The sequence below is a fragment of the Passer domesticus genome, chromosome 1 (genome assembly GCF_036417665.1).
Source record: "Passer domesticus isolate bPasDom1 chromosome 1, bPasDom1.hap1, whole genome shotgun sequence".
In the NCBI taxonomy this organism is placed as follows: domain Eukaryota; kingdom Metazoa; phylum Chordata; class Aves; order Passeriformes; family Passeridae; genus Passer; species Passer domesticus.
In genome coordinates this window covers 35428036-35440793 of record NC_087474.1, presented here as the reverse complement: position 1 = coordinate 35440793, position 12758 = coordinate 35428036, and the positions used below count along the sequence as shown (strand labels likewise).

At 39.1% G+C, this 12758-nt stretch overlaps 2 long non-coding RNA genes across 2 annotated transcripts; one reads left to right on the top strand and one right to left on the bottom strand.

Moving 5' to 3' along the window:
* Positions 1–462: 462 nt before the first annotated feature.
* LOC135287614 (uncharacterized) lies at positions 463–6594 on the bottom strand. Its single transcript, XR_010351194.1, has 3 exons — positions 6508–6594; positions 3248–3352; positions 463–698 (listed from the first exon to the last, which is right to left on the bottom strand). It is a non-coding gene; the product is annotated as an uncharacterized LOC135287614 (long non-coding RNA).
* A 137-nt stretch (positions 6595–6731) lies between these two features.
* Positions 6732–11745, top strand: LOC135287607 (uncharacterized). Its single transcript, XR_010351193.1, has 3 exons — positions 6732–6842; positions 10474–10589; positions 11683–11745. It is a non-coding gene; the product is annotated as an uncharacterized LOC135287607 (long non-coding RNA).
* The last annotated feature ends 1013 nt before the right edge of the window (positions 11746–12758 follow it).

Genomic DNA, 12758 nt, shown 5'->3' with positions numbered 1-12758 from the left:
TTTGTTGACTGCCCCAGATTATATCTAAGTGAGGAGTGGGAGTACTTGCACCTGGTACAGTATATGTAGCTTAACAATACATATCATTACATTATTTACAGCTCATTTTATGTTATTCAATAGTAAACTGCAGATTAACCCTTTGAGAGCCTGGCTGGTGCTACTCAGCGAGGCAGAGGAGCTCGGTGTTTTTCAGGGCTGTGGGAGTACATCTATAACTGCATTCATAAAGATGGCAGTGTGCTCATTATAACTGAGATCACCACCAGAGCCAGCTAATTCCTCTCCCAGGAAATCTCATCCGTAATCACATTCCTTACCACACCATGCTTGTACTTCTGCTGATAACACAGGTTATAAAAGGGACTCACTCAGTGCTGGAGTCAATTAATGAACAGGCTTTTTAACCTCCTTTATTGGAGTACATTTGGCACCAAAGGGACCCGATGTTGTGCTGCTGGCAGGAAAAGGGCCCAAGGAATGCCATTTCAGGATGTTTCAGGCCTGTGTCCAGTTCCCCGAAATGGACATCACGACTGACCTCATTTGGCACTGACTCAGCAGCCTCAGCACCCACAGGAGAGGAGACAGCACTCAGATAAAGCCTGAAGAAACACTTTTCCCACTGTCCAGGGAGGAAAAGTTATCTCTGACCAAAGGACTGGTGGATTCAGGCATCACCTTCACTTCTCCTGCATCTGGAAAAGGCCATGAGTCACAAACTGTAATTGTGTTTGCATTTGTGGAGTGGTTTGGTGTTTTTTGTCCAGACGAGAGAGGAAGAAAGGGAGGGAAGTTGCACAAAAGCAGACAATATAAAAGAGGAAATGAAAATGGCAGGATCTGGGGTGACAGACATCGGGATAGGGAAGCTTGAATACACAGTGCCATATAAAACCTTTCCCTCTATTTTCACAATGTTCAGCGTGGTCATGCTAGGCAGAGAAATGCACAAACTGGCCTTTCCTTTCTCCAGCAATTCGTTTGGCATACAACACACGTATCTGTCAAAATGTTGTGTATGCCATGCAGTGCTAAGATAATTCTTCTGTGGTAAGCACCGAAGTAGGAAGGGGCTCCTGCATCATAACGCTCCTATTCCTAACCTTTAAATACTCATCAATATCTCTGTTGCTGAATTAATCAGTCTCAAGATTATCAGCAATTTAGTTGCATTTTGTTGGTAATTAGCTTGATAAATTAGCATCTGCAATATAAAACTTGACATCTTATTGTTCCCTCAGTTTTATGGTACTTCTGGAAAAAAATAAAAAACAACCAAACAAACCAACCAAACAGCAGTTTATTTAAAAAAATGATCATTTCTATTACAATAAAGACAGATACCAAAACCAAAGTTTGACAAGCTTAGTAGCTGACAGAAACAAGCTCCATTGATATCCACTGGGCAAAATATCAAAGATGTATAGCTCATAATACAAACTTCAAAAGTATGTTTTAAAAAATAAAATTTGAATCCGTTCACTGTGGGCAGCTGCTTCTTGTAAGTAAAATAAAATAAATGTTCAGTGAATTAATTTTCCACATTTTCTGTAGAAAGACAGACAAATAAACTTTGAAATATGAGGGAATTGAAAATTAATAGGAAATAAATTTATTTATTCCAGCAAGTCCCACAAAGCTATTTGAATTTTCTCAAAACAGGTAAAAAAACCAAACCTTTTCTTCTTACCCCACCTTTCTGTTCTGGGCCATATTGCTAGATCTTGGGGACACCCCATTGTGCAGGACATTGATGTCTGTTTTCTGTTTTCTTGTTTTGGTGGCAATCAAGCAGCAACCAAAGGCAAGCCCATACTCCCATCTCCTCCTTTTCATGATGAAAGGAAAGAGTGGGTAGGTATCTTTTTCAGGAAAAAAAAAAAGCTTTAAAATACAGCAATTTACCAGTACAGATGTGGTATTATAAACTGAAAATTCCTCAGCATTTTGCCTTAGCCATTATTCCTGGTGTAGAAAACTGTGCTAATAGAAACATTCCTATTAATCTGAATTTGAGATATTTCATACAATGTATATTACCTTTCTGCTGCCTGCAACCTTCTGCCAGGTTTTTTTTCCCCCCTTTTTTAGGAGGTGCTTTGAGAGGAATATACCATGAGAACAATACACAGCTGCTGCTGTATAGAGATATCTAATTGTCAATATTGTGGAATTTCTACAGCTTATTACTTGCATTCAGTCTAATTCTGGGCAAATTGCCAGTCACTTCAGGGACATTCAAGTGAGCCATATTACACGTGGTACGGCATCACAGCTTTAAGATACCCGGCTGTTTTGCCTCTGGCCAGGGAATGTTTGTACCAATGCTACTGAGTGAAGGGGGGTAACTACAAATAAAATAAAATTTGTATTTTTTCAAGTGGGCTGCATTTCAAGCCCAGATGTTAGTAATGAAAGATTCAATTTAAGGATTTAAATTACAAATAAATAAAGTATGAAACAGATGTGATTTTTAAGGAAGTTCAAATTATCCAGGAAGAAAAATATCTCTGTGCATGACAAAGTAATAGGGATTGTCTTGAGAGTCTGTTGAAAACAATCTGCTGTGCTAGATACACCCTAAGGACAGGATTGGTTTGGAATGGGAAGGACTGGTGGAGCTTGTCATTAAACAAAAATTGTGTTTAATAAAACTTTATAACCGTGATTAATCCTATGAGGCCCTAAAGGAGTTTGCAGTTTCTGATAAACACATTTTCCTTGTTTGCAATGGTAATGATATTTTGAAGTGAATGGAATCTGAACAAAAAACTCTAAGGGTAAAAAAGGACTTGTCAGGTACCACCTATGAAGAAATTACCATGGCACAAAAGAAAGAAGGGCCACCCACAAGGGAAACCTTAGATTATATGTTTGAAAGAAGGGGGGGAAAGTATGGGTTGATACAGGTCTCTTTTTACAGTGGTTTGATCAGCACAGAATTGCCTATAAAACCCGCAGAAATTATTTGAGGCCATCACGCATGTGGAGATTAGAGTTCCACATGCACGATGCAGGTGCTCACTGGCAAAAGAATTAAGTACTGGAGCTGCTGCAGTAATTTTAATCCATGTGTATGCAGAGAGCAGGGAACATCACCCAGTGTGGTTGCTTTGCTGACCAGCACAAAGTCCCAGGGCTGCATATTTAAAAAGTCACATTTTGCAAGGAGAGCATTCAAGCAGTAGCTATTGATGGTGATGATGATTAAAGATCTAATTCATCTAGGTGTTGAAGAACACACCTGGGTTTAAGCAGTGAGAGACATGCACCTCCTTATGCTGCATGGACTTGGCCTGAAGAGGAGTCCTTGCATACCTTGTCACCAGAAAAATAATTTTTAAGGGCTCTGCAAGAGATTAAGAAAACTGTATGCAAAGATAGAAGGATTGAATAGCACATTACAGAAACAAATATAGAAATATTTGCTATTCACCCTAAAGGGTGTGGTATAGAATCCTTACACAATGGTGTGAAGGTAGATCAGGTCAGAATACCTGCAGTAATGATGTTAAGCATTACCTGTCTTTTACCTGAGTTTATTTTGAGAGGTCATCTCTAGTAAGAAGATTCCTTCTTATTATATGTGCTACTATTAAATTCTGTATGTGCTACTTACCAGCCCTAGAATGAGTGTTCCATGTCCCTTGCAAAAAAACCCAAAAACCAACCAAACCAAAAATCCAATAGAAACAAACAGCTTCCTCTGATATGAATACTCTAGTTCTTCCCCAAATTGTCAGAAGCCTTTCCTATTTGTCTTCATGTGGGACAAAGCCATGTTTAGAAGTGTTCTCTTCAGCTGGGAAGTGTTTGCGTTTCTTTTTAATAAGAGAGAATAAATGCTTTCAAGCTACACTAAGGCTTGGTTTTTTTTCTTTTTTTTTTTTTTTTTAATTAGCCTATTTATTTTCCTGAGTTTTATTCTATAGGGGTTATATTTGCTTGAGACCTTTTGCTTCTAGTTTCCTTGCCTGGCTTATATCTGAGTTTAATATCAAAAGCACAGCTTTGCTACCTCCTTGCTCTTTGTGACGAATTTTTCATTTCCTACATCATTCACAACTTCTTGCTGTAATTTCATATGGCCTGTATAGTACTACATATATCTGGACCATAAACAGAGACAAAATCAGGTTGAGCTTTTATGAAAATGCGTCCTATTAAAGTGCAAATTTCTTTGCACCACCATATCACAAGCAGCTTTCACAGGAAAAGAAAAGAGTATCAATCCAGTGTCGGCACATGGGTGGCTCAAATGGCCCAGAAGGCCTTTACAATCTCCAGATTCTATGATTCCATAAAGATACGGTGCTTCAAGGCAAAGCAAGGAATACTTTTTTATATCAATTGTCAAATATTTCAGGTACTTCTATTACTAAGCATAACATAAAAACATGAAAAGCAAAACTGGGTTGTAGGGTGGGAAGAAAGCAGAGCACTTAATTGCATACACTGTTACTTTCTAGATTAACAAGCAAATGTCTTTTTGAAGAGCTGCTGGGGCACTTTATGTAGATATGTTGGTGTCTTCTCTTCATAGAGAAAAAGCTTTTGTTTGTGAAGCACAGAAGTCCACACTCAAAGAAACAAAAAAGAAAGACAACTAAACCAAAACCAGCCAACAACAGATTTGTATTCCCTTCTGGCACAGTCCTCATTAACTTGCTGTGGAAATGAAGGAACCTCAGCACCTTTCAAAAACACATTCTCTTAGGGTTCATCTCCATAAACTGTGTGCACCTCTAGCTGGCTTACACAAGGAATCCTAACATATAAAACAAATCTGGTAGCATCTCCCTGTCAAAACCTGTTAATGCTTCCTTCATAGCAACACACTCATAGAAAAGCATTAGATCCTGAAGCAGTCACATCTTTAAGGTGGCATTCATGTTCTTCTGGGACTGTCTGGAACCAGGGCCCAGAGGAGACCTTGGGGTGTGCTCAAAGATAAATTTATTTTTGTACATCATGCCTTTATTGGTCATCTGATTTTTTTTTGCTTCATTTTTCAAGATATATTACCTTTAATTCTAATTTTATTGTAGTGGCTAGTGCTGAATTGTATTTTTCCCCCTTCAGATTCTAAGGTAATCATTTGAGGACTTATCTTCCAGTTAAATGAATTCCATACTGACAGCATTACTTTACAATAGGAAAACAAGTAGAATAACAATTTATCATTTTTTTGTATGGCTGTGTACAGAACAGTGGCTCTGTTTCTTGTATTATTATTACAGCAGCAATTAAAAGTGCCAGGCAGGGACCAGTTCCCACTGCATTATGTGCTATTTAAACATAAAGTTCAGCCTCTCTAATAAGTTTACAGTCTCTCTTACTCAGTTCCAGACTTCCCTGCCCTCACAAACACATTGGCTTCTTGCTATATCATCTTCAAAGGGTGACCTGAGGATGCCCTTGATACCAGGCTTGTCTGCCATGACGACCCAGACAGTAAATACTGTCTGTTCCTGGGCTCCAGGGCAGGCAGAACACCCCCCACCCCACAGAGCCTGGCAGCAGGAGCACAGAGCCCACAGACTGCCTGAGAGGCCACCAAGATATGGGCTGCAACATCACCTGTAGTCATGACTCTGGAAATGCCCTTCCACCCCAAAATTTCAGCAGAGGATTGTCTGCCTCTAGTTACAACTCCACCATGGGGAAAAGATGATGCTCTTTCCCATATTTTATAATCCATACCCAAGGACCTCATCACACAGCTTAACATATCCTTTTCTATGGTCTTTTAAGCACAAGTGCACATCTGCAGAAATATTTCTAAAGCTATATGTAAAGTTTAATGTATAGTGCATAAATAACAGATGCACAAGTGCATCTTGAGATGAACAAATTCTGTGAACATATTCATAATTAGAGATTATAACACATTGCAGACTTCAGGAAAGATATTTTCTATGAGGAATTACAGGCATCAATGCATTGCAGAGTGAGGGGTTGGATTTAGATCATGAATCTCTTTTTCCAATTTATAAAGCTGCCAAAGTTGACACAAGAGTAGGTAAATTAATTGATGGGCCTCATGCTATGAAGGTGTAGGTTTAAAATGTAAGCCTCGATATGCCACACATCCTGCCGAGCCTGAGGAATGTGAGGCTCCCTGTGGGTTAGCTCATCACAGGGATGAGAGAAGCCCTGTGAGCCAGACCATTTTGCCTGTGGGGTTTGGAGACTTCCCTGCTCTGGGTTTATTCCCCTCTGGTGCATTGCCTGCCTGGTGCTGAGAGTTGGTGTGCACCCACCAGCACAGCTCCAGGGGCTCACCACGCTTTGGGACCCTGGCTAATGCCTCTGTACACACCGCCAACCCATGTGGAGCTGCCAGCCTTCCCAGAGCTCATTCTGGATTGCTTACACTAACCTCCATTGCACCCCCTGGGCCCGCCCTTCTACTTGCTTTGCATGGACAGGTTAAAGCACTAATACAAGTGCTGCAGGTCAGCACAGCGTGGGAGAGCCTGCATGTTTTCGCTAATACCACACCTGATCTATGGGTTAAAAAGACCACTTTGGCTTCCAAGGACCTCAACCTGACACCTTTCATGAGCACTAAATCCACTTCTGAAAAATGGAATCCCTCAATGGAATTAAAGCCTCATAATACAGTTGTCTGTTATTTATTCTATATTTAATAATCCTTCTCTATGACACACATTGGAGATATAGGAGATGCTCTCATAAACTTTTTAAAATAAACTCATTTCTTTCCCAGGAGGTTCCACCTGACATAAGCCATTACTGAAGACTGACAGGAAAGTGTGCTGGTAGCCAAGACATGCTTTAAGACAAGAAGAAGATACTTAAATGATTTATTTGTGGTAAGGCATTTGAGAAGCTGTTTGGCCTGTACAGAAAGGAGTGGGGGTACTCTACCTCAAAACTGAGGCAACAATTTGGGGGAAAAAATTGAAATGCAGAACTTGTCAATTTATTTCAAGCATTAGTTATTGAAACAGTGTTTGCTTTTTCACAACTATTAGACAGTTATCACTGGTTTCAAACCAGCAAGTAGGAAAAGAAAAGGACTATGAAGACCCCTTGGGAACCCTCCTCTCCCAGGAAGGGGAAGGGAGTTGTTTTGATTGCCCAGTGTGTAGTAGGAGGCTGACAGCTGATCATGTTGAATCATTTCAAAGTTCAATGCAAAGTCAACAGAAGTACAGAGGCAAGAAGCCAGGGAATCCTCCCAGGAATCTAGATTGCAGGAAATAAACCCCAAATCAATGCATCGTCAAGGATGCCTATCAGCAGACCACTAAAAAACACCCAGCTCTCTTCTACAGTTGAAGAAAAATGCTGGTGTTACCTCTCCTAAACAGAGCAACAGTTTTCCTCCCAGAGCTACTGGTTTGGTTTGGGGAAGGATTTTGTTCCAGGTCTGTACCCGATTAGATTGTAAATCATGAAGAAAAAGATTCCCCAAGCACTCTTCCAGAATGGGCAAGAGCCAGCTGAAGGCTCAGAAAAATCTTTCCACCATGTATGCAAAGATGGAAGCGTGGATACAATGATTTCTTTTCTTCTGATTTGCAAGTGGCTAAACACCAAACAACAACAGACATAAAGCAGCAAAAGTAAGATTTAAAATACTGGCAATTTTTAATGCCCATAAGCAAACTTTCCCTCTAATATTAGAAAAATAGCCTTTACTGAGAGGATAAATCTCTCATTTTTCACACCAAACAATTTTTTCAACCTATTTTTAAGGAAGGGGAAAGAGATGGGATATGGAAAGGTGCATGAGCCAGGCTGTGCAGTAGAGGCTGCTTGCAGATTTAATTGTACTGAGAGCTGCTGCCTCTCTTTATGTCTGCTAGATTTAAACCACCTTACACTACTAACAGATCCAAGGCAGCAAAGCACATCAACATGTGCTGAGCTCCAACTCATTCAGATTACTCACACGCCTAACAAAAATCATGTGCTCATGTGTTTTTCTGTTCTTCTCACCACACAACCAGAAGCAATTTAGAAATGTTTTCACTCTGGAATGAAATTAAGAATTTGGGAGTAATCAGCAGAGGCTTTTTCTAAAAAACCTTAATTTCTTTGTGTCTCTGCAACTTGACATTCTGCTGTTTCTGCCATTTACATCTTGTTAATGCTGGGCAGGTGTTTTCCAGTGCAGGATTTTCCATTTGCAGGATGTCAGAGGGACACACATAGGACAGTGGGATTCTTGGAAGCTGCAAGGGACTGGCAGCCTCTGAAGCTGCATGAGAAACAGCACGATGTCAAAATTTACTCTTCAAAATATTTTAAGGTTCAGATGTTGCATCACGTACTTGGCTAAATTAAATTTCCCGGCAACTGTTTCCTTAAGCAAACATTTGCTTTCAAACCAATCCCAGATTTTTTTATTTTTTATTTCCCCCCTCAATATAATATCTGATTCAGCAGATTTTAAATACTCAATATATCTTTAAATGCCAATGCACAACAAGTATAGCAGGTGTTTAATTGTGGTTTAAATATCCACATTTTTCACATTTTACAATCACAATTAAAATTAAGCAATAACACCAAAGGAGTTCCGGTATGCAGCAATAATACTTACCCATATAGTGAAATTGATAAGGATCCAGATATAATGATGCCCATTGTAGTAACCCTGTGGTGACTGATTGCTATTCTGCTGTTAGCAAACAACTAAGAAATACTTTATTTTTTTCAGAATTATCAATTTGTTTCTAGGGTATGAGAACAATGAAAACCTTGAGGGAGAAAGCAATAGTTAGTGAGGTATTAAAACAGTTCTATAACTAATAAAAACACTAAATCAAGTTAGATATGCAGCAGTGTGTCATTTCTATTTTAATAAAAAAGTACATTATTCTCTCCTCAAAATTACAAAATTTTATTTTTTTTAGTCATTGCCAGCATAATCGGAAAGTTTAAAAAACTCATAAATCTACAGTTTCTGAAAGTGTCATTTATGTGATTTCTATTCTTTAAAAAGACTGAGTATAGCACATGTATTCATAAAATAATCTTTTTGAAAACTTATTTGCATCATTGCTTAGATTTTTTTTAAGGGGAGAGAAAGGGGAATTTCAGATTAAAAAAATGTTAGTGTTTCCTAATGTCTCCATACATGAGTGATCTGTGAAACACATTCGTAGGAGCTATGTCTCCTACACATATTGTACTAGATAACAAAATAAATCTAATGGATTCATACTGCTCCCAAAATCCTGTGGTATGGGAAAACCAACAGACAAACTGAGCTTTTCTAATGCAGAGACCTAAGTAATAAAATTCACCATTCAAGGAATAATTGATGGTATCATCACAAATTAACATGAAAAAGATCATATTCCTCATCTCCCAAAAATGCAGAGCAAGAGAGAAGTGACTGTCACATGGCTGGAATGGTATTCTTATAATTTGGGTGATCTGAAATTTATTGCTTATTAATATTTAATAACTCAATCCCATAGTTCTCGCTCAAGTAATTTTCCCATAGAGGTCCATAACATGTACAGATATATAGACACAAAATTCAACATACACTTAGGAACAGTGATAAATAACCCTTGGTATTGGTACCATTCTGGTGAGAAGGGCCAGAGGGAAGTGGCAGCTGCCGTTAAAGATGATCACTTACTTGAGAAAAGGAAAATTTGAGATTTCTTGACAATGGCATTCCTTCCACACATGCAGAAGCAAGCACACCACGACACTTCAAGATTCATTTTCTGCTCTGCCAACTGTGCCACCAATAATATTAATTATTTTGTGCACCTGGGAGACCTGCAGCTTTATGGAAAATTAAACCTGGATGGAGTCATATTGCCCACTCTTCCCTTTCTTCCTGAAATTAGAGGGAAAACCTGAGATTTTCCAGGACAAGGTGAATAAAATGGTGACCAGTACACTGCTGCATTCCCATCCCACCTCAACTCTCCTGGACATACAGGGATAGTGCTAATCAAGAGTATATAAAAGGATAAGAGTATCTGGACCTGTTCAGCTAAAATGTGGATGCTCAGTCAATTCACCTTCCTTCTTCAAGCCCTTTCTGATGACAATGTTTCACTTTATAAAAATACCAAGGCAATCTAGGGGGAAGAAACTGAATTTCTTTCATTTTATTAAAAAAAAAATAAAAAAAAAACAACACAGCCATCTAGGAGGGAGAAGAATTTTGACAGTCTTAAAAGTATATTTTTGTTGACAGTGTAAGTACAGCCGGCCCTCTATGGCTCACAGCTCCTTGGATTTGGACGTTGAAAACATTCCTGAGATGTTAACATTTGATCCGAGTCAAGAAAATGTTTACATTTCCAAAATTCTAGTTGAATGGAAGCATGGTTTCTTGCCCAGGTCTAGCAGATTAGCCTGCTCCCAAAATAAAGCATTGGTGAGAAGCTAATGTGGTTTAATTCCCATTGAAAGAAAAATTCCCATTGAAAGAAAAAAAATTATTTTTAAATCTCTTTCCTACAGATGTACTATCTGGAGAAGGTCATGGAGGAGAGAGAAAGAATGGAAAGGAACAAGATACAGAAAGGCTGTTGTGTAGAAGACTCCAAATTTTGATGAGAATACATGCTAAGGATGTGGTGAGCTACACAAGAAATGAGCGGGTGGGAAAGAATTCTCTGACATTGGTTGGCTGATGTGTGGCCATCGTATAAATAGGTTGTGATTAAGAGGCAGTTCTCATCACAAAAAGTTTACAGTCTAAATAATTCAAGCACACAAAGAACCAAAGGAAGAAAAACACAATTTGGGGAAGGGAAACCCAGGTACTTTGGTACCACTGTACTCTGTGTCCTTCTTATCTGACCCACTGAGCCTTTTCTTACAAATGCATTTTTGATGTGCTTGACAAAATGCATTCACTTCATGCAGTTGGCAGACTTAGTTGTTGCATCAAAAATAGTTAATGGCATGTATCAGCATTTTTATATTTCTTTCCTTGTGCAAGTATTTAATAACAGGGAAATAGCAAACAACAGCTGTGTAAAGGGAAAAGCAGTATAAATGAATGCTCATCCTGCATCACAGGGAATGATAGAAGCCTAAGATTCAGACTGGGAAATTCCCCCAGCTTGCAGCCAGGTGCTTTTGTGAACCACTCAAAACTAGTCAGGAGAAATCTGTTTGCCACTCAAGACTGGTCAGGAGAAATCTGAGGGGTGTTACTGTTCACAGGTACCTTGTGCACATATGAGATCATATAAGGAAAGCACGAGTATGCCTGTATGTAGCAAAGACAACAAAAACCTTAAAAATTGAGAGATCTAAACAAATCAGAGACACTAAACAGACCCCACTGAGACAAAAATAATCAGAAGGTCTGCATGCAGGACAGGATGTTGAGAATGACTCCAGCTCTACTGGAACCAAACTGCCCCTGACATCCCTGAAGACGAGGGCTTTTGCCCAGCTGGGAAAGTCTGACTTGCATTGCCTTTGCCTTTGGTGGCAATACTGAGCCTCATTTTAGGAGAGTTGTGGATAAAGAGGGTTTTTTTTCTCTCTCTCTCTAGGCTTCCTTGATCTGATCATGACGCAAAAAACCTAATTACAGCAATTAATACAGAATTAGAATAGTTTCATGCTAACTCTGTGAGTAGCTTTCTAGCAGCAGATTGCTTAGAGATACAGGGTTTGAAGCAAACTCTAAAGCTCTTATTTTCCTGATTACAGCTGTTGAAAAACTAACATGTTGGTCCTCAGAATGAAGAGAGAAAGATGACTATGAAGCCCGTGTGAGTATATTATTCTGCAAAGTGCAGCAATACATTAATATAGACAGAGGCTTACAAAAGAACTAAGGAATGTGCTCAGAAGCCAAAACCCTTTTCATTCTCTCAGGCTCTTTACTACTTTTTTGTGCCAGAAAATTATGCCTACCTGGTTATTTCCCTTTAACGTCACCAGAGAGATAGACTAATCTAAATGTGAAAACAAAAGAGGGAGATGTAAAGGAAAGGAGTCAGCTGCAAATGTTCTTCAGTAACTTAAAACAATGTTAGGCAAAATCCAACTAGTGCAGAGAATGTTGCACATGATAACAGCACGACCTCAAATGACTCGCTCTCCATTTAAACTTCAACATCTAGGCCTCTACAGGAATTAGCATACACATTCTGGACACTCATTACCCATGCTTGGTTTTGTATAGCACACAAAAAAAAGGCAAGAGAAAGAAAGTGTAAACCCTTGCCAGCGTATTGTTTGCTGGCAATAGCAAGCAAACTGAATACTGAGCAGTCATGCTTCATCCAACAAGCATAACTGCTAGCCAAATGCAGGCTTACAATTGTTTGGATGAAAAAGAGACTACCATCCATTCACCTCTGTATTAAGGATTTGATGAACTGTGCTGCAGCAAGCTAGGAATCAATCTTTTGGAAAGAACTGATATGAACATTTACTACAGGATGTGGCAAAGAGTATGAACTTGTCACATACACAATTTCCAAGAGGAAATAGCTATAAACATCACATTCTATGGCTCCTATTGACAGGGATCAAAAAAATATCCCAAACAGCTTCATCACTAGGAAGCATATGTGACCCCTAAAAGACATCAACTTCAGTTCTCTTTTCTTTTCTCAATGCTTTAAGATACAGGATCTAGGCTTACTTCTGTGGCAGCTTAATCCCTTCCTCTCCCTCCTCAGTGCAGGGAATCCTCCTCTACTGCTTCAGGGGAAATGCAAGGAATGGGCTTGCACCTTCTTCCTCCAGTTAGTGCAGTTTTAAAACACTACACCAAA